Consider the following 22,014-nt stretch of genomic DNA (forward strand, 5'->3'; position numbering starts at 1 on the left):
GGTACCTTTTCCTGTATTAATCTATAACTAGTCTTCATAATCCTGAGAAAAAAATAAAAATAAACTATGGAAACATAAGTATTCCTTTGGCTTATTACTTAATGCAGGGCATTATTTTTGATGTCTCATAAACAGTTCTCAGCAACCATGTTATAATAATACTTAGTAGAGCAGTTTGATGAGAATATTTCAGATTGTATATGAAACCAGCACATTGTACCCCTTGATTGCACTAATGTACACAGCTATGATTTAACAATAAAAATAAATAAATTTAAAAAATACTTAGTAGAGCAAACAGTAAACAACACAAATATCACATCAAGATTCTGAAAAAAAGATTATTTCTTGGAGTCATTATTTCTATGTGTTTGTAATCCGCTATCTTAAACTGTCGGTTGGTGAATCTGTGTTTGTTTCGTCTCGTCAGCCAGAGTTCTGACATGATGACATGTGCCTGGCAGGTTTGTGCTCCTTGTTGAGGATGGAGGCAGAAGGCCATTCTGTGGCAAAGATAATGAGGAGATTAATAAGTTGGCTTTTAAATCAAAATGGCATTCTGTATAACATTTGTGTTTTGTTTGTCAAAAATACTTATTTTTCACAACTGAAAAACAATCAAGAAAGCAAATTAATTCAACACACACTTTATGAACCTGATATAATAATATACAGAGATACAACCTAGAGTCCATGGTGTGAGACTAATGTATTCATTCATTCATTTTTTAGTAAATATATATTCAGTACCTGTTATTCACCAGGCACTAATGAAGGCATTAGGGATAAACCAAATATCCCAATATATGGAGCTTATAGTACATATTCTAGGAGAGGAAAGTAGACAATAAACCACCAAATAAATGCAAAACAAATGGTGTTAAGTTGGTGGTTAGGTGCTTGGAAATATAAAGCATAGAAGGAAGGAAAGTGGGACAAGTAGTAATGCCATTTATTATTCAGAGGTGACTCCAAGGGCCATAAAATTATGAAACAGCATATTTTTTTGGAATAATGCCAGTTTGGGAAAGATTTGGTAGCCTATTGATTTTCTCTATCAGATGGACTGTAATGTTATGACAAAGGATCTTAGGACTTCAAGTATATGGTAAACAATTTTTCAACATAGATTATGGGAGTAAGCTATAAAATGCTTTTACAATCAAATCTAGTTAATATGTGACAAGGAAATTACAAGAAAAGATGATTACAAACTATACTCTCTCATAAGTACAAACACTCTTACCCCAAATATTATTAGCACACAAAAATTTTATGATAGCAAAGTATATAATAATCAAGTTGAGTTTATTCCAATTATACAAGATTAAAAAATCAATATAACTTACCACATTTATAAAATAAAAAAAATGAATAAATATAGAGATTTATTAAATTGAACATTTCTTTACAATTAAGAAAGCTCTTAAACTACTAATAGAAATGAATGTTTCGAATTTGAGAACGTGTATCTGACATCTTCCTTAATATTGAAATATTAAATATTTACTTTGTAAGATCAGGAATAAGACGAGGATGTTACTATAGCCACTTTTATCTAGCATTGCACTGGAGGACTCATCTAGTGAATAAAATGAGAAGAAACAAATGTCAAGGAATTAGGAAAAAAGATAACATAGTTGTATATGAAGATAAGGCAAAAGAGTCTATAGAAAATTAATTAGATTAGTAAGTGTAATAAGATCTTTGGACCTGAAGTCAACATTAAAAAAATGGGGGCAAGACATGATTGCAAGAGGGACTTTACCTAACAATTGCAATCAGTGTAACCTGGCTTATTGTACCCTCAATGAATCCCCAACAATAAAAAAAAAAAATTTATTTCTATGTCATATTGAGACAAATTTTCAAAAACATGGCCTCCAATAATACACACACATATGTGTGCGTATGCAGGTGTGATATATATACACACACACATACATATCAACTGACATGAATTGTCTTTTATCCTGTGGGTTGTGTTGTGTCTCATTAAAAATAAAATGTTGAACTCCTAACCCCTAGTACCTGATAATGTGACTTGTTTGGAAAGAAAGTCTTTATACAGGCAATTAAAGTGAAGTTGTTAGGGTGGCCATGATCCTCTGGCGTTCTTATAAAAAGGAGAAATTTGGACGTAGAGATAAACAGGCATATAAGAAGTCACTGTGAGTGCCCCCAGGGAGAAGACAGCGTGTGGCTGGAGCCATGCATCTGTGAGCCAAGGGCAGCCAAGGGGTTCCAGCAACCTCCAGAAGCCAGGAAGAGGCGAAGGAAGAGTGCCTTCAATAGGATTCCAGCATGTGTGGCCCTGCTGGCACCCTCCTTCCAGACTTCCAGCCTCCAGCACTGTGCAGTAACAAACTTCTCTTTAAGACACTCGGGTTTGGGTCCTTTCTATGGCAGCCCAGGGAAACTGTCAACATTATTCGTTATCTCTAAAATATACGTCATATAGAGTAGGCATGAAAATGAAGAAAATCTTGCTACAACAGATATGAATAGATGATCGATAGATCCATTTATGTGAAGTGCAAAAACTATTAAACTAACTCCAAATGTCGGAAGAAGCAGAGAAGTAATGACTTGAAGTGATCATATGTTGTGGTTCTGTGACTCCCGAAATATCTGGAAACACTCATTCTACAACTAAGAGAATCACCGAAGCCAAATATGTATGTGTATATCTAAGACAGACTAATATGTCATATCTTGAAAAGCAACAGGGTATAGTGGGTAATACTGTGGACTCTGGAGCCAGCTGCTAAAAAATAAAATGCCCATCCTACCCCTTGCTGGGGAAAACAAAATTTGAACTATTCTGAGATTTTACATTAAGTATTAAAGTGGTTTTCTTCATTTATACTAAATCCATACAAACCAGTCAGGAGTGCCCAGTTACACTCAAGCAGGATATGTGAATGAATGAGTCCACGATGTGAACACACCCTGAATCTTAATAAAGTGCACCTTAAGCCACTAGGAAAAGTACTGAAAATGTGACCTAACAAGTATTTATCACTGTAAGAGAAAAGTTGAAAATAGTACTGTATAAAGAGACTTTGATAACATGTTGTTGAACAGTAATTGTTCTCAGTAATTTTAGCAGTAATAGTTAAAAATAGGAAGCTACCCTGAAAAACAGTTACTAAGTTTCATCCATATTTAGTTATATATATATATATATATATATATATGACACAGTTGAATACATCTGATCACTAAAAATCATAGCAGGTAAGAAAAACTGTGATAAAAAGTGACTAGCTTTTTATGCCTTAAAATATATGCAAATTGTCAAATAGCCTCTATTTATTTATTAATGGAAAATTATATGAAATTATTTTTGTGAAGTCTGCACCAAAAAACTCTTTCCCACACTGTTGATTCACAAGAATAGAATTGTTATTCTTTTTTCCCACTTTCAAAAAATAAACTCTCGTCACAAAGCTTTCCTCTGAACCATAATCCTGATGTATATTCATGAGTTCCAGTACCAAGGACTCAGCCGTACATCTTACCAAATTCAAAGCCCATGGGTCTCTAGTTGGTTCTTGTAATATCCCAAGGGGAGGGGATTTGATGCTATTAATTTGATAACACCAAGAAGGTCCACCAAGTTCACTGGTATAATCATCCTCCAGAATGGTTCCCATTAATCACTTTCTGCTGTCAGATCATTTCAGGAAACACTAAAAATCTGAAATCTGTTAACTCATGTTTCTGGGTTTTAACCACTAAAAATTAAATAGAAATTGTAGTCTTTCTGTGTTCTTTCTTCCTTTTCTTTAATTAGGAAAGAGATCTTAGTCTCAGCATTCTGTGAATTCTGCACTTGATCTTAGCCAAAAGGCTGAGAAGCGATAAACTACAAATTCTAACTAACAGTAATATGTAGATATATTTGTAATCCACTGCAATTCATTAGGATTTTATAAAGATAAGGGTTTTAAATTATAATTTATAGAGGGCTAGGAGGTTGTTTAAATAACCACAACAGATATTAATTGTTCTTTTTTTTTTTAAATATTGTTATCCAAACAGCATTCAGAAACAGAAGAGAGGGGACTAGAACTCCTCTTTCTGAGTTGAGATGGCCCCACCCGCACAACCTCTGCAGTCCCCTGCCCAGTATCATGATTTGTTTGGTCTATATTGACCGCTTCACTAACATTACTATGTTTACTTAAGTATATGTTCACCAGTCCTTTCGTGTTACATAGCACTTTGTGAACTACAATGGACCAGTTTCTAGGAACTTATTTCTAATTAAAGAACTTTGAAAAGCACGAGAAAACATAAAATTAATAAAATATATGCCGGCTTTTCCTCATGTCTTGGTCAGTTTCACACAGCTATTGTAAGGGAGCATCCAGAGCTTCTGCCCTAAGAATTCATTATTCTACACAGAAAATAGGTTTTTTGGCTTTTGGCAGTTTGGTATTTTGTTTTGCTTTGTACAGGTAGGAGGAGAGTAGGCTGACTGAAGAGATTCATTATAATGTGGTTTCAGCTCCTTGATCCTGTCCAATGGGAAAAAGTGGAGAAGAATCTGCTAAAAATAGATCAGCAGAATGCTGTATAAACAAAATGAGGAGGATGAGGAGACCCTCTTTATTTTTTTTTAGGTTTCTTTAAAGCCCTGTGGGAACAGTTATTTCTAAACAGGACCTGTGAATTATTATTACAATTATATGTGCATTGTAAAAATTAAAATCAACATTTGATCCATTTATCCTACATATGTAGATCTAAGCCTTGGGGGTAAGACACATTCCTATTCACAAACTCTGCTGTCACACATGGAGCAGTTTTATCTTTTCAAAGTTAACTGAAAAGGGAAAAGAATCCAAATACCAAACTTCGTCTTCCAAATTACTCCCATCGAAAATGAAAGATGGGTTTCAGAGCTGAAGATTTAAGTAAACAGATGTAGAAACGGAGGTTTTGGCAGTCTCTGTCAGAAACCAATGAGGAAACCCATTGGAGATAAAATTTGGGCAAGTTACTGTCATAGGCATGGGGTGTCCATCACCTGCAGTTAGGGGTGTCAACGTGGCACATGGGAACTGACCAGAGGGAGCCTTTCCATATGACCTATCAGATTATTCAACAATACAAAAACTACCCAATGTAATATATATACACATATATATAATTAATATATAATATATATTATATATATAATTTACTTTCCTGTGTATGTATGTATACACACATACTTATATGTATATACATTATATATATAATTTCCTTTCCTATGTATATATGTATACACACACAGTATATGTTTATACATTTTATATATATGTGTGTGTGTGCATATATATAATTAATATATGATACATATTATATGTATAATTTACTTTCCTATGTATATATGTATACAAACACACACAATGCGTATGTGTATACATTACATACATATAATTTACTTTCCTATATATGTATATTCCTGTGTATATATGTATACACACACCGTATATGTATATACATTTTATATGTATATTCCTTTGAAGTAGGAGTGAAAGGTCACAGTACCTTAAATCCTCAGTGCATGTCCTACATTGTACATTTTCATAAAAGTACAGATGACCTTTTTGTGTGTGACTGTTGCCTAAACCAAGCCTTTTGATAATATCCAGTCAAGGGCTCTCAAACAAAGTTCCAGGGCCTTTGTCCAGGTGGTGGAGAGCAGAAGGATACTATGAACCACGGAGCAGGAGAAAGTGCTAGCAGACGATGAAAGCTCAGGTTTCTTACTCCCTCTAGTAAGAAATCCTCTTTCCAGATTGGTTCCTCTGATGGTTTTGCAGTTTACTTTCTTGCCATGATGGATGTACACTAATTATCCAATTTCAATGTGTTGATTCTAAATAAAATTAGGACATGTTTGGCTGTGGTATTCCTGCACATCTGGCTGTAGGTTTTTCAGAGATACACAAATTAGAAAATTTTTATATGTTGATGCTGATCAGGTGCTGTTATGAGATTTAAAATAAGAATTCACATATATACATTTTTCAATTACTTAGTCCTGCTGTACCAATGTGTGAAATAACAGTGGAAGTGGAGGCTGTTAACAGAAATCCCTATGCCAGAACTTCTAGCCCTGAGTTCATTTGACCTTTCTAAACCATCTCACATTCTAGCAACACCCTCCCAATCCATGGGTCTAACCCAGTGTTTCCCATGAACTCTCACCTCCCTCTAGGCTTTAACCCTTGGTTCCAGTGTATCCATCCTCCTGACTCAGGCCCTGTAGAAGCTTCAGTGACTCCTCATGAAACTTTAGGACAGCGGTGCTCAACCAGTGGGTCACGACCCACAGGAACTGTATTAAAGGGCCTTGGCATTAGGAAGGTTGATAACCACTGCTTTAGGATAAAGTAAAAGCCTCCAATCATAGTCTACAATATCCTATACAGATTCCTCACTGCTTACCAAGTCACTCCTGTTGTCTAGAAAACAGTCATGGATACAGATTCCCCACTGCTTACCAAGTCACCCCTGTTGTCTAGAAAACTCTCCTGGATACAGATTCCCCACTGCTTACCAACTCACCACAGTTGTCCAGAAAAAACTCATGGATACAGATTCCCCACCCCTTACCAAGTCACCACTGTTGTCTAGAAAACATTCACAGATATAGATTCTCCACTGCTTAACAAGTCACCACTGTTGTTTGGAAAACACTCACAGATACAGATTCCCCACTGCTTAATGTAAACAGCTATGATTTAATAAATAAATAAATAAACAAGTCACCCCTGTTGTCTAGAAAACACTCACAGATACAGATTACCCACCACTTACCAAGTCACCACTGTTGTCTAGAAAACTCTCCCGGATACAGATTCTCCACCACTTGCCAAGTCACCACTGTGGTCTAGAAAACACTCATAGATACAGATTCTCCACCACTTACCAAGTCACCACTGTGGTCTAGAAAACACTCATAGATACAGATTCTCCACCACTTACCAAGTCACCACTGTGGTCTAGAAAACACTCATAGATACAGATTCTCCACCGCTTACCAAGTCACCACTGTGGTCTAGAAAATACTCGTAGATACAGATTCTCCACCACTTGCCAAGTCACCACTGTGGTCTAGAAAATACTCGTAGATACAGATTCTCCATCACTTACCAAGTCATCACGTTTGTGTAGAAAACACTCCTGGATACCATTTCCCCACCGCTTACCAAGTCACCACTGTGGTCTAGAAAACACTCTTGCGTCCTTTTTCTCTCCCAACATTCCAGGCTCCTCCTGTCTCCGATCTTCCATCTAGTTCTTCCCTCTGCTTGCTGTGCGCTTGCCCAGTCTTCATTGGTGCTGCTGAAGTGTGCTCTTTATTTGGTGTCTTTAAGGAGCAGACTGTCAAATGTTAAGTAAAACATGGCAACGAAAGGCAGCCACCTGAAGTGGTATCACTAGTTCCATTTGTTTGGAATTCTTTATAAAAAAAATCATTATCTACATACGCGAGAGGTCTAAATGTCCTTCCTGGTTTTTTGTCTAAAGCAAAGAGATGTCATTTTCCATGTATGGAACATTAAAAATGCCAAAAGCAAATTTAGCCTCAATTTGGCTACTTAATTATATAATTAATTAAGAAACCTTACTCAGGGACATTTATGTTCCGAAATCTGCAGTGAGTTCTGCTTAGGACTTTGAAATCTATTTGCAGAAATTAATGATTCACGGATTCATATCTTATGAATTCATTCTTTCAATCAATAAGTATTTATTGAACAACTAGTACAGGCAAGTCCTTCTACACGTCAGCATGTCAAATTCCCATTTTCATGTAAATACTAAATAAATGTGACCTGAAAGAATAGGCACATTTGAAATAACCTGTGAAGAAAATTTCATTCTCTTACAAGCACTACCTAAGAATATATTATGTGCCCATCCCTGTGTTAGGCAGTGAGAACATAGAGCCCTGATTTCAAGAAGTTCACATACTGCCAGAAATAGGCATAAAAAAATTTTTTTAACATATTATCATAAGTACAGTAACAGATATGTTAAAGCTATAGAGCAGCAGTTCTCAACCTGTGGTTCGCGACCCACAGGAACTATATTAAAGGGTCGTGGCATTAGGAAGGTTGAGAACCACTTGTATCGAGTAATGTTTTTCAGCATTTTTATCTCACAGCGCACTTAAACCTGTATTTAAACTTCCATGGCAGTTTGGAAATTATAAATCAAATTTAGTAATTTGATTAAATTATGAATAAAATTCGATAATCTGATTAAATTATTTTGATCAAAAAAAGAATGTACTTTGCTTTGAACTTCTTTTGAAAACAATTTAATTAATGCTGTTCAAACATTTTTCAAGCATATCTCAGATTCTTTCATGGCACACACCCCGGCTGGAAATCACTGGTATAGAGTCATCAGTGCATGTTGGGAGAGGTGACAGTGGGTCATTGGGGAGGTTTTCCTGACCACCTGGAGCTAAAGATGGTGTCTTAGTTTCTTTTCTTCCCTCCTCTGCCCTGCTGGAAAGGTTGGTCAGATTTTGATTGAGAAAATCAAGAGAAGAGGGTGATGCCTGTGGCTCAAAGAGGTAGGGCACTGGCCCCATATGCCAGAGGTGGCGGGTTCAAACCCAGCCCTGGCCAAAAACTGCAAAAAAAAGAGAGAGATTGTATGTATTTCGTCTTTGAAAAAAAAAAAAATGAAAAAAAAAAGAAAATCAAGAGAAGAAAGAAGGTGACAGAGTGAACCAGACTAGTGGAGAAGTTTGGGGGTAACTGAGAAGGAAGATGGACAGGGCCGTTATATGTGAAAACAGGAGAGAAAGGGGAAGACTTAGAAAAGTGTGGCTCTTCCAGATGATTTAGCACTTTCATGGCTTCAAGCACTATCCTGGAGTAATGCAGAGAATGAAAAGTAAGTGCTCAACCCATCACTTTACGGTCTGGCACTGAGCCATATGGGTCACAGAAAGGTAAGTGGACATTGACTGGGAAGGCAGAGAGCGACATCCAAACAGAGAAACCTGAATGGCAGAGGCATAAATAACATGAGCTAGCACAGCACTGAGCTGACTTAAGAAGCTCAGTACCGAGTACTGTGCAGAGGGAGAGAAATGCGGCGTGATGGGGTGTGAGTGGATGAGGCTGTGTCTATGGGAGCACTGGAATACGAGAAATTTCTAATCAAGCACTTAGTTCGTAACTTCAAGAACTGCGTTGACTAATGGTTTGCATTAAGTTGCCATACAAGCCAGCTGATTGATTTCACTTTGGGTTGACATAGTGTTGCTCATTTGCTTGTAGAGAAATACTGATAATGAGATTACGCTGGATTGGTCCATCTAGAACATTTGCAATATCTTTTGCACTGTCATCTGTTTTCTTCCTGGTGTTTCACCTTCTATTTCTTCCTCAAATATAGTACAGAAAAATGGTTTTGATATGAGCATTCACTTCATCCCTGTGAACCTGGTTGTGTTCTCTGGGCTAGGGTGTCACTGTCTTATCTCTGAAGATGGGTGTAAGATGAAGTTCATTAAGAATAAGCTTCACGGGTGGCGCCTGTGGCTCAACGGGTAGGGCGCCGGTCCCATATGCCGGAGGTGGCGGGTTCAAGCCCAGCCCCGGCCAAAAAAAAATAAAAATAAATAAATAAATAAATAAAAAAAAGAATAAGCTTCAGGCCCTATTAGGCCATTCTGTATGAATCTAATTTTTGAAATGTAATCTTGTCTTTTTTCTCAAATAAGAACCCCAATGTTGTATAAAACCTGATTCTACTCCTGCAACTTATCTCTGATACAAAAGATGTGTTACAGGTGAACTAGTTGTCAACTGTGTTTCAATAAGTTCTTGATGCCACACTATAGAATATCATTACTACCACTGGGTAGACTCCTAAAATTTGATGTGCTTTTGACCTAGATGTTAAAATGTTAATTATTTAAGATGTAGTTTTCTCTCCAAAAGGAGAATCATAATGTGATTCTAAAGGGATTCCATAAATTTTGAATCGCCAATTCAAATATAATTACCGAATGAGCAAAGATTTTTTCCTCCTCCTAACAAACAAATAAATATGTATGCTGTGTATTGTAAATATTAAATCAGATGTTTTGTGTCTTCCTACTAAACAACTGTATTATTTCACCAGGGCTGCCGTAACAGGGTGCTGTACTGCCCTCTAATCCATAGTTTTGCTTCCTCAGTTTCAGTTACCCACAGTTAACTATGGCCCCCAAATATTAAATAGAAAATTTGCCAAATCAGCAATTTCTACATCTTAAATTACATGCCATTCTGAGTAGCAGGATGAAATCTCGGGCCACCCCTCTGGGACATCGCTCACCGCCCTGTCCAGCATCTCCATGCTGTAACGCTACCCGTGAGTCACTTAGTGCCTCCAGGGTCATCAGATCTACTGAGGTGGCCCACGTGTCCTGGTGCTTGTGTCAAAGTCACCCATATTTTACTGAACAATGGCTTCCAAATGCAGGAGTAATGATGCCGGTGATCCAGGCGTGCCAAGAAGAAACTATAGATCTTCCTTTAGGCGAAAAGGCAAAAGTTCTTCACTTAATGAGGAAAGGAATAAAAATTGTATGCTGAAGTTGCATGAATCTTGTATCCATGTAATTGTGAAGAAGAAAAATCAAATTCATGCACGTTTCTCTCTCATTCTTCAAAGTGCAGTGTTTATGGCCGGAATGTGCTGAGTGCCTAGTTAAGATAGAGAAGGCATTAATTACATCTGTGGGTGGAAGAGGTAGACAGAACCATGTTGCAAAGGGAGTCCGGTATGCAGCCTTCGGATACCAAGGTTGCTCTTTTTTAAGCACCCGAGGAGGCATGAAAAGCTTCACTTTTCTCTGATTCGCCCCATTTAATACAGGGATTTGTTCTGTGAAATTTGGATTCAGTCAGAAGATCCCACTTAAGGGTGTATAAGGCCACACCTGGCTTAAGACCATGTTATCTGTAGTTTTAGGCATCCGTGGGGGACCTTGGATGGCATTCTTTGTGGATAAGGAGTGGCAACTGTACCACAAACTGGACGGCTCATCGTCTCCCACTTCTGGGGTCTAGAAGTCTGAGATCAAGGTGATGGCCGAGTTTTCTTCTGAAAGCTGTGAAAGAATGCGTTCCAGGCCACTCGGCCAGCTTGTGGTGGTTTGCCGGCAAGCTTTGGTGTTCCTTGGAAGCAGCGTGAACCCCAACTCTCTGCCTTTACTGTCACAGGCACTGTTCCTGCATCTGTGGCTGTGTTCAAATTTCTTTCTTTTTCTTTCTTTCTTTTTTTTTTTTTAAAGACCCCAGTCAGATTGGGGCCCAGCCTACTTCAGGATGAACTCATCTTAACTAGTTACATCACATCAGCAACAATTCTATTTCCCAGTAATGTCACATATTAAGGTACAGGTAAGGATTTGGTAGGGGGTATGCAAAATTCAACCTATAACAACAATTCTGAAAGCAAATGGATTAGAAAGAGCACTGTCAGCATGTAGGGAACCGGCTGCTTCTGCTGTGGACAGGGCTCAGCATTCAGATAAGCAGCTCTGGGTATTTATCTGCAGTAGTCAGGGCCAGACTCAGGACCGCTGAAGGTATTGAGTTTTTCTCTAATGTCAGTAGACACAGGTATAAGCATTTATTATTTTTAGGGTCTGGAGTTTAGAAAATATCATATCTTGCCCACTGTGCTGTGGGCTAAAGTCACATCTCAATTCAGGGGCCTGAGAACGTTCAAAAGGCAGCTGATGTCAAAAGATAACAAATTATGATCCTTCTTGTCCTATCACTTTCACAGGCTCTTGGGTTTTTCCTTTAAGATGGAAATACTGTTGACAGTTTTGGAATTCTCTCACATGTATGAGGGTCTCAGAATCTTAATAAAACATTCCATGTAGCTATTTACTTCTCCATTAAATAACGACAGGTGTCCCATTCAAAATAAAATTTGGAAATGCCATCCTCTCTACCTCTCGCTGAGATTATGGCTTCTTTAAATTTTTGAGCAAAGTTGAACAATTCATTTCATCACCTACAATTCATACGGAATTTCAACTGCTGAAATGGAATTGTTAAGAAGAAGGAAATTGAGGAAGAGGCAAAGGAGAAAAAGAAGATGGGGGTGGGGGATAGAATCACCAAATGTAAAGACACAAAACAAGAGAAAATACTTTTTTTCTGAATTTTCCGAAAGCCTCTCTTTTTTTTTATTATTTATTTATTTTTTTATTAAATCATAGCTGTGTACATTAGTATGATCATGGGGCACCATACACTTGGCTCATAGACCGTTTGACACATTTTCATCACACTAGTTAACATAGCTTTCGTGGCATTTTCTTAGTTATTTTGCTAAGACCTTTACATTCCACATTACGAAAGCCTCTCTTAAATAAGTGTTGAAGTTCTGTAAATAATTCTGTCTACAGAGGAAAAAAGGAGCAGATTGGCCAATTCCTTTCAAAATGTTTGATCATACACATGTTTTCATTAATTATTCAGGCTTTAGGAGTCATCAAAGAATTCTAATGCATAACTCAAGGAGCAAAAGCTAAGACATTGGGAAATCATGCTTCCTCCCACTTGTGGGCATATGTGCTTTTAGATGTTGGACTGATTTAAATTCCTATATATGAGAAGGAGATGGACAGATTAGTCAAAGGGGAAGGACATAAATCAAAACTGCTTAAGGCCACTGTAGGTGCAGGATTTGGGGCAAGGTGACCCACTCTCCGCTCACATCCCACTGTGCCTGCACCCTGGGCCTGGCTGCGTGTTTACTGCTCTGGGCCAAACAGTGACTGACCATGGAGAACAGTCGCACCTGAGTCTCTAAAAAAAACTAGCTTCAAGACAGTTTAAGAATCACCAGAAGAATAAAATTTGATGATTGGACAGAAGAAAAGAGGGAGGATGATGCAGTGAGTTCCTATAATAATGTGAAAGTGAGTTCCGAAGAAACATCTCTACTAAGTCTGTAATATATTACTTTAGTTTTATCTCGATTGTAAGTTAGCAGACCATTTTATGGACGCTATAATGTCACTAGAAGTGCATGTCTAACAAAATAATAGGGTCCATTACCAATTCCGCTGTGATGACCACTGCAGAGAAACTATTAGACCCATTTGTCAATGTACCTTGGTGTCTACGAGTTTTAAGGAATGGGTAGTTGTGGAAACGATTCATCATTTTAAAGATATCATTTTTCCTCAAACACTTTTCCACTGAATCATCAATTTTAAGGACATCAATTTGTCCACTCATGCTTTTCCAGGAAGCTGATTGAAAAGAAAATAACAAAAACACATTTGAATGAAGGAACAGAAAACACTAAAGAGGTGAGACTCTGAGAGGTCTATTTATTGTTTCAAACAGGATTGATAATTTTGTTACATTTTGAATATTGTGCCAGTTGGCACAGAACATTAAAATAGAATATATGTATAAAATAGATCTTCAAACTATGAAAATCTGCTCTGCATTAAATAGTGTACGGTCGGAGATAGTAGTTTTCTTGCCATTGTAAGCAATTCCTTTACAACGGATACATTTTTAACAAGCTTTTTTAAAGCATGGCTCAGGAAGAGTTTATAGTAGTATATACATGCCTAGGATTTACTTTACCAACTCTACCCTCAACATTCATTCACTGATCTTGTGTTTCCAATTCTTTATAATCCTAAACATCACTACTGTTCACTTACAAACTGAAGAGGAAAGAGGAGAGCAAGAAAGCCGTTGTTACTCAATGAAGGGCCCTTGAATAAGTTAGTTCCATCAATTGTTAAATAAGGAATTGGTCATCTATAAAGGTTCACCAGGCTAAGACGCTAAGTGAGAGCATTATAAAGAGAAAAGCAAACAGCAGGGCGAAGCCACCTACAATTTTCAAATGTTCAAAAACAATTTTTTGAATTCAGATTCAGTACTGCAATATTTTATAGTCTGCCCTTTTGAATCTAGGAAATGCTACTTACTAGTTTGGGGACTTGGGCAGATAACTCCTAAAAACAACAATTTTCTACTCTGTAAAATAAGAATAATGATATTAGGGTACACGTAATTGAAGATTAAACGAGGTTGTACAAGCAAAGGTTTAGTACCAAAAAAGTGTTCAATATTAGCACTTATTATCGTTATCCAGGTGGGTGTTGGCAACAATTAATTTATTCTCCGATTAGAAATTCACTAATATCCATGTATATTTTATGTGAAAATATTGCACTAAATCCTGGGGACTCAGGAGCAGAAGAACTATCTCTTCTCCTTTCAGTTACTATTTCATTATTTAAATGTAGGCTGATAGGTGTTGGTGGGACAACATGAATTTATATATTTTGGATATATTAACTTTTATTTTAAAACTCTATATGATGGAGAAGAAAACATAACAAGATTCAAAGGAGGAAAGCACAGCTCCCATTTTTCTGCTACTAAGCGCAACTTGCCTCTCTGCTCCTTTTTTATTTTGTAGCAGAAAATTTAATCTTGCAAATAATTTAGGTAACTTGGTCACCTCCAGTCTGACCATCTTTTGATTCAGTTTAGGATTTTCCACCACCACTTTTTCTACTCTCTGCCGCCTTCTCCCTGTTGAGTTCTTACGTACTGTCACATTTCAAGATACCTTATCTGAGATGGTAGCACTCCGTCATCTACAGGCATGGATGTCATATGCCACCTGTCCTGTAGTCACTGATAACAAAGAGATTGCCCTGTGAGTCATGAAGCTCCACCCTGCTTGACTTTTACTCAGCCTCTGGTCCTTCTGAGGGCAAGGCCCGTCCTAGGCTCTCTCTTGATGGAGACCTGCCTCCCTGGCATTTCTGCCTGCAGCAGCTGGCTAGTTTGATGAAGAGAAACCAGCAAGGGTATTTTCTTCTCAAGATCCAGAGTAGGCAGCATGGAGTGCGTTCCCAGTTACTAAATATTTTGGGAGGTTCTGTCATCCATCCATCTCCCCAGAGTTTCGATCCAAGAGCAGGTTCTGGGAGCAGAGTGGCTCACCCTGGCTGAGCTCGCCATGTTCTCCTGGCTCTCTCTCTGTCCCTTCTGTGCTGTAGGGAAAAAAAATACTCATATGTCATCCCTTATTTCTGCCACCTTCTCTTGACCTTAGACATTTTTCTCCAAGTCTTCTAGGGTTTGGCTATTTTAATCCAACTTTTTGGAATTTTTTTCCTCTCTAGCTGCTGGTACTTGCAATTCAGCCATAGTTTTAAATTCAATTGTTTGCACTGTTGACTTACAAAGGTCAAATTAATTGCTCAAAGGCCAAAAATGTGATTCTGTGTTCTCCCTGAGGCACAGAAAGTGCTCTTTGCTACTTAAATATGGTAGAAAGTATGACTAAAAGAAATGAAAAAGATGACTCCTTACTTTAATATCTAAATATCCCCCTACAGAGCAGAATCCGTAGGTGTTCTGTATATTTATCTTTATCTGCCTATTTCCATAAGCTAAAATAAAAACAAAACCATCCTTATTTTAGTTATACATCTCTGTATTCCAACAAATAATATTCCTCAAGTAAAACAAATTAAAGTCAAAATGTTTTTGCTAAAATAAAGCTGTACATGTTATCACTGAGTTTGTTTTTCAGACTCTTTCAACATGACCATGCTGTCTTGGTCTAATCTTCTTAGCTATAAACATTACTGATTCATTTATTAAATATCTACTATCTGCCAGGCACTGAGGATAATTAAGTGAAAACGAGAAAAATGGACATGTCCCTAATCTACTGAATGTGGAGAATTTCTTGGTGAACAAATGAACATCATCTCTCCAACAATGAGACCTTCCAAAACCTTGCCTTTCCAAGAAGTTCAGGGGTAGACCTGGAATCACTTTCACCTGTTCTCCCTGGTGGTAACTGTGTAGCACTTGGTGTTTCTTTCTCCACCACTAGAGGGAGCACTCTGTTACTGCCCAGAAGAGTTTCCCAAGATACAGACACAGTGGTAACTCAGAGTTTTATAAAAGGTTCTTTTAAATAAATAGTATACAGGGAAAATAAATGCAGGCTTTAAAAAAACATAATTAGAATATACTTCCAACATACCATCTGTCATTTTCCTGAGACACATTTAGATGTGTTTCAAAGAGTAGGAAATTACTTCCTAATGTTAAACAACACAAACTTGGTATAACTCCTCTATTCTCAACTTCTTGCTTTAAAATGGGTACAGCATAAATGTATCTGTCCTTGAAATCCTTTGATGATAAAATAATTTCATGGTCTGACGCTAGTATTACTAAACTCAAATTAATAATATATCAAAATCTGGAGAGATGAATATTTACAGCTACACAGGAGAGCTTTCAAAGCCCTCTTAGGCGTAGGTTTTTAAAACAATGACATTTATTTTGAGCCTTCTTCAGTCTAATAGTACATGATCCAATGCAAAGTCAGTAGGAATTAAAAATAATCATGAAATTAAAATAAATTAACTCCTTCAGGACACCAGATTATATGTTGTCCACAACCCTCCAGGCCAGTATTTCTCAAATTTGTATAATATGTACAGTCTCTTCGAGGCAAAAACAAAAACAGGGACAAAAGTCTTTTCTTTGAACCTCAGTAGTAAATCATTTTTATTACAGTATTACTTAAAAATATGTAATCATAAAACCAAGCATAAAAACCTTATGTTTACACCTCTCAGAAAACATAATTACAACACAGTGTGCTGTCTCATAATAATTCTCCTAATATTTTGTTTATAGAGTCTCTCTTTACATGGTTCCATAGTTGGCCTTTTTAAAAATCTCCGTTCTTTTTTTATGGACACATCTCGGCACCAAAATGATAGTATCTATAAATGTGAACAGTGGGTTCCTATGGCAGTGCCTGGTTAAATAATTACGGGAAATCAAGGCATAAACATAAATATATTAAAAGAGCATTTTTAAAAGAGGTAAACAATATTGTTATACAAATATAAAAACTTATCAAACATTTCATTTAACTCAGTTATTAACAAGGACACCAATAAGATGTTACTGACTGGTTTAATATAGAATTTAAATTAATGTACATACATGGTTGAGTCAGGAATGTTAAAATGAATATAAAAATAGATGCAAAACTTCTGGAATTGGAGTAGAGAAAAAATCAATTGTCCTTCCACGAAAAGGAATTTACATGTCTTGAGATAAGTATCATTTCCATTGCAATCATTTATCTATAATTTACAGCCTTATAAAATAACTCAGTTGGCCCTCATAGAATCAGGTATCCTTGAAGAGTCTGTTAAATACCACATAAGGCTTACTGTTCTAATGAAGATACCCATTTGCTTCATTTCAAAGTCTTTTATAATTTGTACATCTGGTATATTTCAGAGAAACGTGCAGATCCTAAGGAATCTGTGAACCCTTATGGAAACTCTGAAAACCTCTGTCTTTATCACAGACAACAGAGGTTCTCCACTTGAGCTTTCTTTCTCTTTTTTTTTTTTAATTAAATCATAGCTGTGTACATTAATGCAATCATGGGGTACAATGTGCTAGCTGTACATACAATTTGAAATGCTTTCATCAAACGGGTCTACATAGCCTTCACGGCATTTTCTTAGTTATGGTATTAAAAAAATTATATTCTACACCTAGTAAATTTCACATGTGCCCTTGCAAGATACACCCTAGCCATATATGGAGGCGTCATAAAATACCTTAGTCTTAAAGGAATATGTTGTTCTCCCCTCATATAAACATAAAGCAACCTATTTTGACAAATTAGATGACTCCTTCTAAGGGAAGAACTGTGACAGCTCATCTTAGATCTTTTTTTTTTATTTTTTTATTTTTTTTTTTATTGTTGGGGATTCATTGAGGGTACAATATGAAAATGTTGCCTAAAAGGAGACCATTACAATAAGCTAAACCTTAAGAGCAACGTATCAGCTTGCTTTCTTGCTTGCTCTTTCTTTCTTTTCCTTTTCTTTTTTTCTTTCTTGTTCTTTCTCCCTTCCCTCCCTTTCCTCCCTTTTTGTTTGGAATTTGAGGTGTTTATTAACTATAACAATATAACCCCATAAGTATACATCTCACGGGTGAAAAAATTGTGCTTACACTAGCCCCATGGTAAGTATTGAAGAAAAGATTATTGAATGAAAAACAGGACAAAAAATCAGATGTGCTTAAGTATTGAATGAGATCTGTAATAATCAGGACAACTGCATCCTAAGGACTGGCTTAGATGACACTTTGTTGTCCCGAAGTCAGATATCCAGTCAATATTTATAGAACACGTCCCAGTCATTCCTGCTTCATCTGGGAAGTTGTCCGCCCCACAGCTGTCATAGCCCTACATATGCGGTTCTCATAGGCCTTGACAAATGGCCATAAAGTACCTGGGTGTCTGTGCCTCACTATCTTATCAGTTAAGCCATGAAGTTATTGTAGAGGAAGGGCCCTATGCCCTTAGTGCCTTGCAGGATGACTGGCACATAGTAGCAGCTAAAGACAGTATATACTTTCAAATTAATTCAAACTATTGCATATGCAGTAAAGCTAATCCCTAAAAATGAACTGGAAAATTTCAGTCCCAGGTTCCTAGTTTCAAAGATTCAATTTCTGCTTCCAAAATGTTTCAATGCTATTAGGTAGATTTTGGTGTTTCATAGGTTCATTATGTTGGAGCTGCTTAAAGTTTGGTCTTAGGACAGATAGGAAAGGCTTGTCTTATCATTGTTGCAAGCCCAGGAGACTGAAGGCCATGATCCCTTTGAGAGTTACTGTAGAAGAAAGCTGTATCCAGACAAAAACCCTTGGAAATTGTCTCGAATTTTATACCACAATTATGGACACAATGGAATGAGAAAGTCTTAAGGGCCTAAAAGTGTACATATACAATTCTTTAAATCTTGCCAACTCAATACCACATTTTCTTTAAAGTACAATACATATGATAAGGTAAATATCAAAAAATAACCAGGAAATAAAGCTGATACTCAACTGTATTCAAAAAGAAAGAATGCAATGCAAAAGTATTAAAGTGGGAATGGGAAAGTAGAAATTGGAGACAGGGAAGGAAAAATGATACGAGAATTCTAGGAAACATTCTATGTTAACTCTTATAATCATCAACTATTTGGTTGTAGAGTTACAAATAGACCATGATTTATTTATTTATCTATTTTGAAATTGACATATTTTCATCAAAATTGTTTCCTGAAATATTACCCGTGTGAAACCTATACAGGCAGGAATAATAATTCCCAATCAGCAATAGAGTGTTTCTTTTGCATTCATCACTGACCAGAGTAAGAAAGTCATTAAAGTGTCTTTCTACAATTTTGATTGAAATCTAACAGTATTTTCTGAGGGCATAATTGAAGTAGCTGTCGAGAGTCCCAGTTACTCTGAAGTTCAGGAGGCCATTTGCCGTCTTGCCAATAGGACATAGCCCAAACCCTAAGTTGTCTGGTTGGAGACTGGGAAGGCTAGTAGAGACCAGTATTCAGCTAATGAGGATATTTTTTTGAGTAGATATAAAGCAATCATTGTCCATTTACTTAAAAGCCTTTAAAATAAGCTTCTAATTCCAAAGCTAATTTTTGAACTAGCCACTGTTATAAACATTTTCTTTTTTAGAGCATTCTTTAATAATCACGATTATTTTCTTCTAGACGTTTTCACAAAATAAACAATACCTTAGTTCTCCTTAGAAAGCTTAGAAATTCGTTAACTTGGTTGTATCGTTCATATTTTTTCCATTGTAATTATTTTCTTTCATCTATTAAATCTTATAATTGACTCCTCTCATTTTGGAAACAATTTTGAATAGGTAAGAAAACCGTAAAGAAGCTTTTTGCTACTAGTTAGGATATGGAAAAATTTCGTGCATTTGAAAAATGGGATTGTGCACAGAGAGACTGCATTTGAAAGTATGGGTGTGGGTAGTGTTGAGGGGGATATGTTTACCTGAAAGTATTTTATATTAAAATGCTTGTCTCTTTGTGGTTAGACTTTGTTTGTATATCAAACAGTGCACCTATCACAAGCTTGAATTTATCATGAGTATGCATAATACTTGCTTCTAGGAGAGACTGCAAATCCCTCATTGGCGGCAGAGTCACCAGAAGTAGACGCACCTGTCTTCCCAGCTGGGAGTCATTCATAGAAAAGAAGGTCATTTAACACCAGGTTACCCTCATGGACAGCTGTGGATATAAACTGCCATAGGGAATAGAAGACCTAAATTCTGTTAAAAAGGTCTTCAATGGCCAAACTAAATTTGACTTGAAAAATATTTTGATGTTTTGATTAATTCGATTTAGACATATATAGGCTTGGTTTAATAGAAAAACATTACTTGATTTGCTTTGGTCTAAACATTATCAGCTTTTAATGAAATAACGAACACCAATATTTTCAGCTTAGATTGGCTTGAGGTTTTGTTACAAAGTAGTCCATTCCGTTTTGATGCAAGCCCTTGGAAAACACACAGGCCCTCTCCCAATAGTACCACCATAGCTCTCTTTTTTTTTTTCATCTGTTTTAATTGTCTATTTTCCCCCAGTAGACTCTAAGATCTGTATGAGTGGGGGCTGTGTCAGTTTTCTAAACATTATTTTCTCTAGCACACTGCCACTGTGTTAATTCTGGATATATTTGAGTTCAGTAAATCTTTCTTATGTGGAAGAAAGAATGAAAAAGTGACTAACTGGTTTTCACTGAACAGTCCATTCAAAATCATTCCAAAATCTAAGAAGTCACTTTTCATCTCATTGTTTGTTTGTTAATTTAGGTATAAGATAATTACAATGAAATGTACAAATTTTAAGGGTGGTTTTGTCAAGTGTGTGTAACCATGTAACCACAATCCCAATCAAAATATACATAGTATAATTTTTTCATTAGTCCAGAAAGTTTCCTCATGCCACAGTTCAGTTAATTCCTCCCAACCACTGCTCTAATTATAGTGTATTTTTGACTTTCCTAGAAATTTACATAAATGTTAACTATAAAAATATATGTTTTTATATCTATATTATTGCAGTCATTTGTAAGGTTTTTCATTTATTAATACTGTTTTATAGTATTGACTTGGATTAATGGGAGTCAAGGAATTACCCATGTTGAAAATAAGACTAATAATGAAGGACTGTACTATTAAAAAAAAAAAAAAATGACCAGGGATGGTGGCTCGCACCTGTCCTCCTCACACTACCAGAAGGCCAAGGTGGGTGGATTGCTTTAGCTCAGGAGTTGGAGACCATCCTGAGCAAGAGTGAAAACAAGAAAATAGAAAAACTAGCGGGGTGTAGTGTGACAGTTTGAGGTTGCTGTGAGCTATATGATGCCATGGCACTCTACCCAGGGCTGTAGAGTGAGACTCTGTCTCTCCTCCCACCCACCCCCAAAATGCTGAATGCCTCTCCTTGGAGGATTTATTTGTCTCATTTTGCCCAGTCTCTAAGTATTTGCTTTTAAGAATTCCGAAGACATGAGAGTAATTTATAGAGGTAGAATTTGAAAGTACCATCAGACTTCCATCCTCATATTATTAACCTCCATAGGCAAATCATTTGACAGGCTGAGCAGATCAAGACGGCAAACTCCATACAGCTAACCCAGCCTGGGCTTCCCGGTTTCCCAGGCTCCAGCTTCGTACCTCACTACATCATCCGTGTGCTTTTTCCTCAGGACAATTTTTTGGATAGTTACCTATGCATACTGGGTTGGACAGGTTAAAGAAGGGCTCCAAAGTTAGATATTCCACTGTCAGTCTTCTTTAAAATATATATTTCAGTAACATATAGCTCTTTGGGCTGTTTGGGTAGACTCACAAAGGAAGTTTACAAAGAAACATAGTTTGCAGGCAGTGGAAAGAAGCTTGCCAAGTAAAGCCTGTAAAAGGTGGATTCACAGAATTATAGCAGTCTATGGTCGACTGCCAAAGCCAGCTGATTTTCTTTGCAAGTTCCAAAAAAGAATACCTAAAACTTTGTGGTGATGGAAGGCTATCTTCTAGAACATGCTGATAGAG

The 22,014-nt window shown here is 36.8% G+C and overlaps 1 protein-coding gene across 1 annotated transcript in view; it reads left to right on the top strand.

The window, feature by feature from the left end:
• B3GALT1 (beta-1,3-galactosyltransferase 1) overlaps positions 1-22,014 on the top strand; it is a 561,315-nt gene that overhangs the window by 158,824 nt on the left and 380,477 nt on the right. The window lies entirely within an intron of this gene.

This window comes from Nycticebus coucang, chromosome 7 (genome assembly GCF_027406575.1).
Source record: "Nycticebus coucang isolate mNycCou1 chromosome 7, mNycCou1.pri, whole genome shotgun sequence".
Classification (NCBI taxonomy): domain Eukaryota; kingdom Metazoa; phylum Chordata; class Mammalia; order Primates; family Lorisidae; genus Nycticebus; species Nycticebus coucang.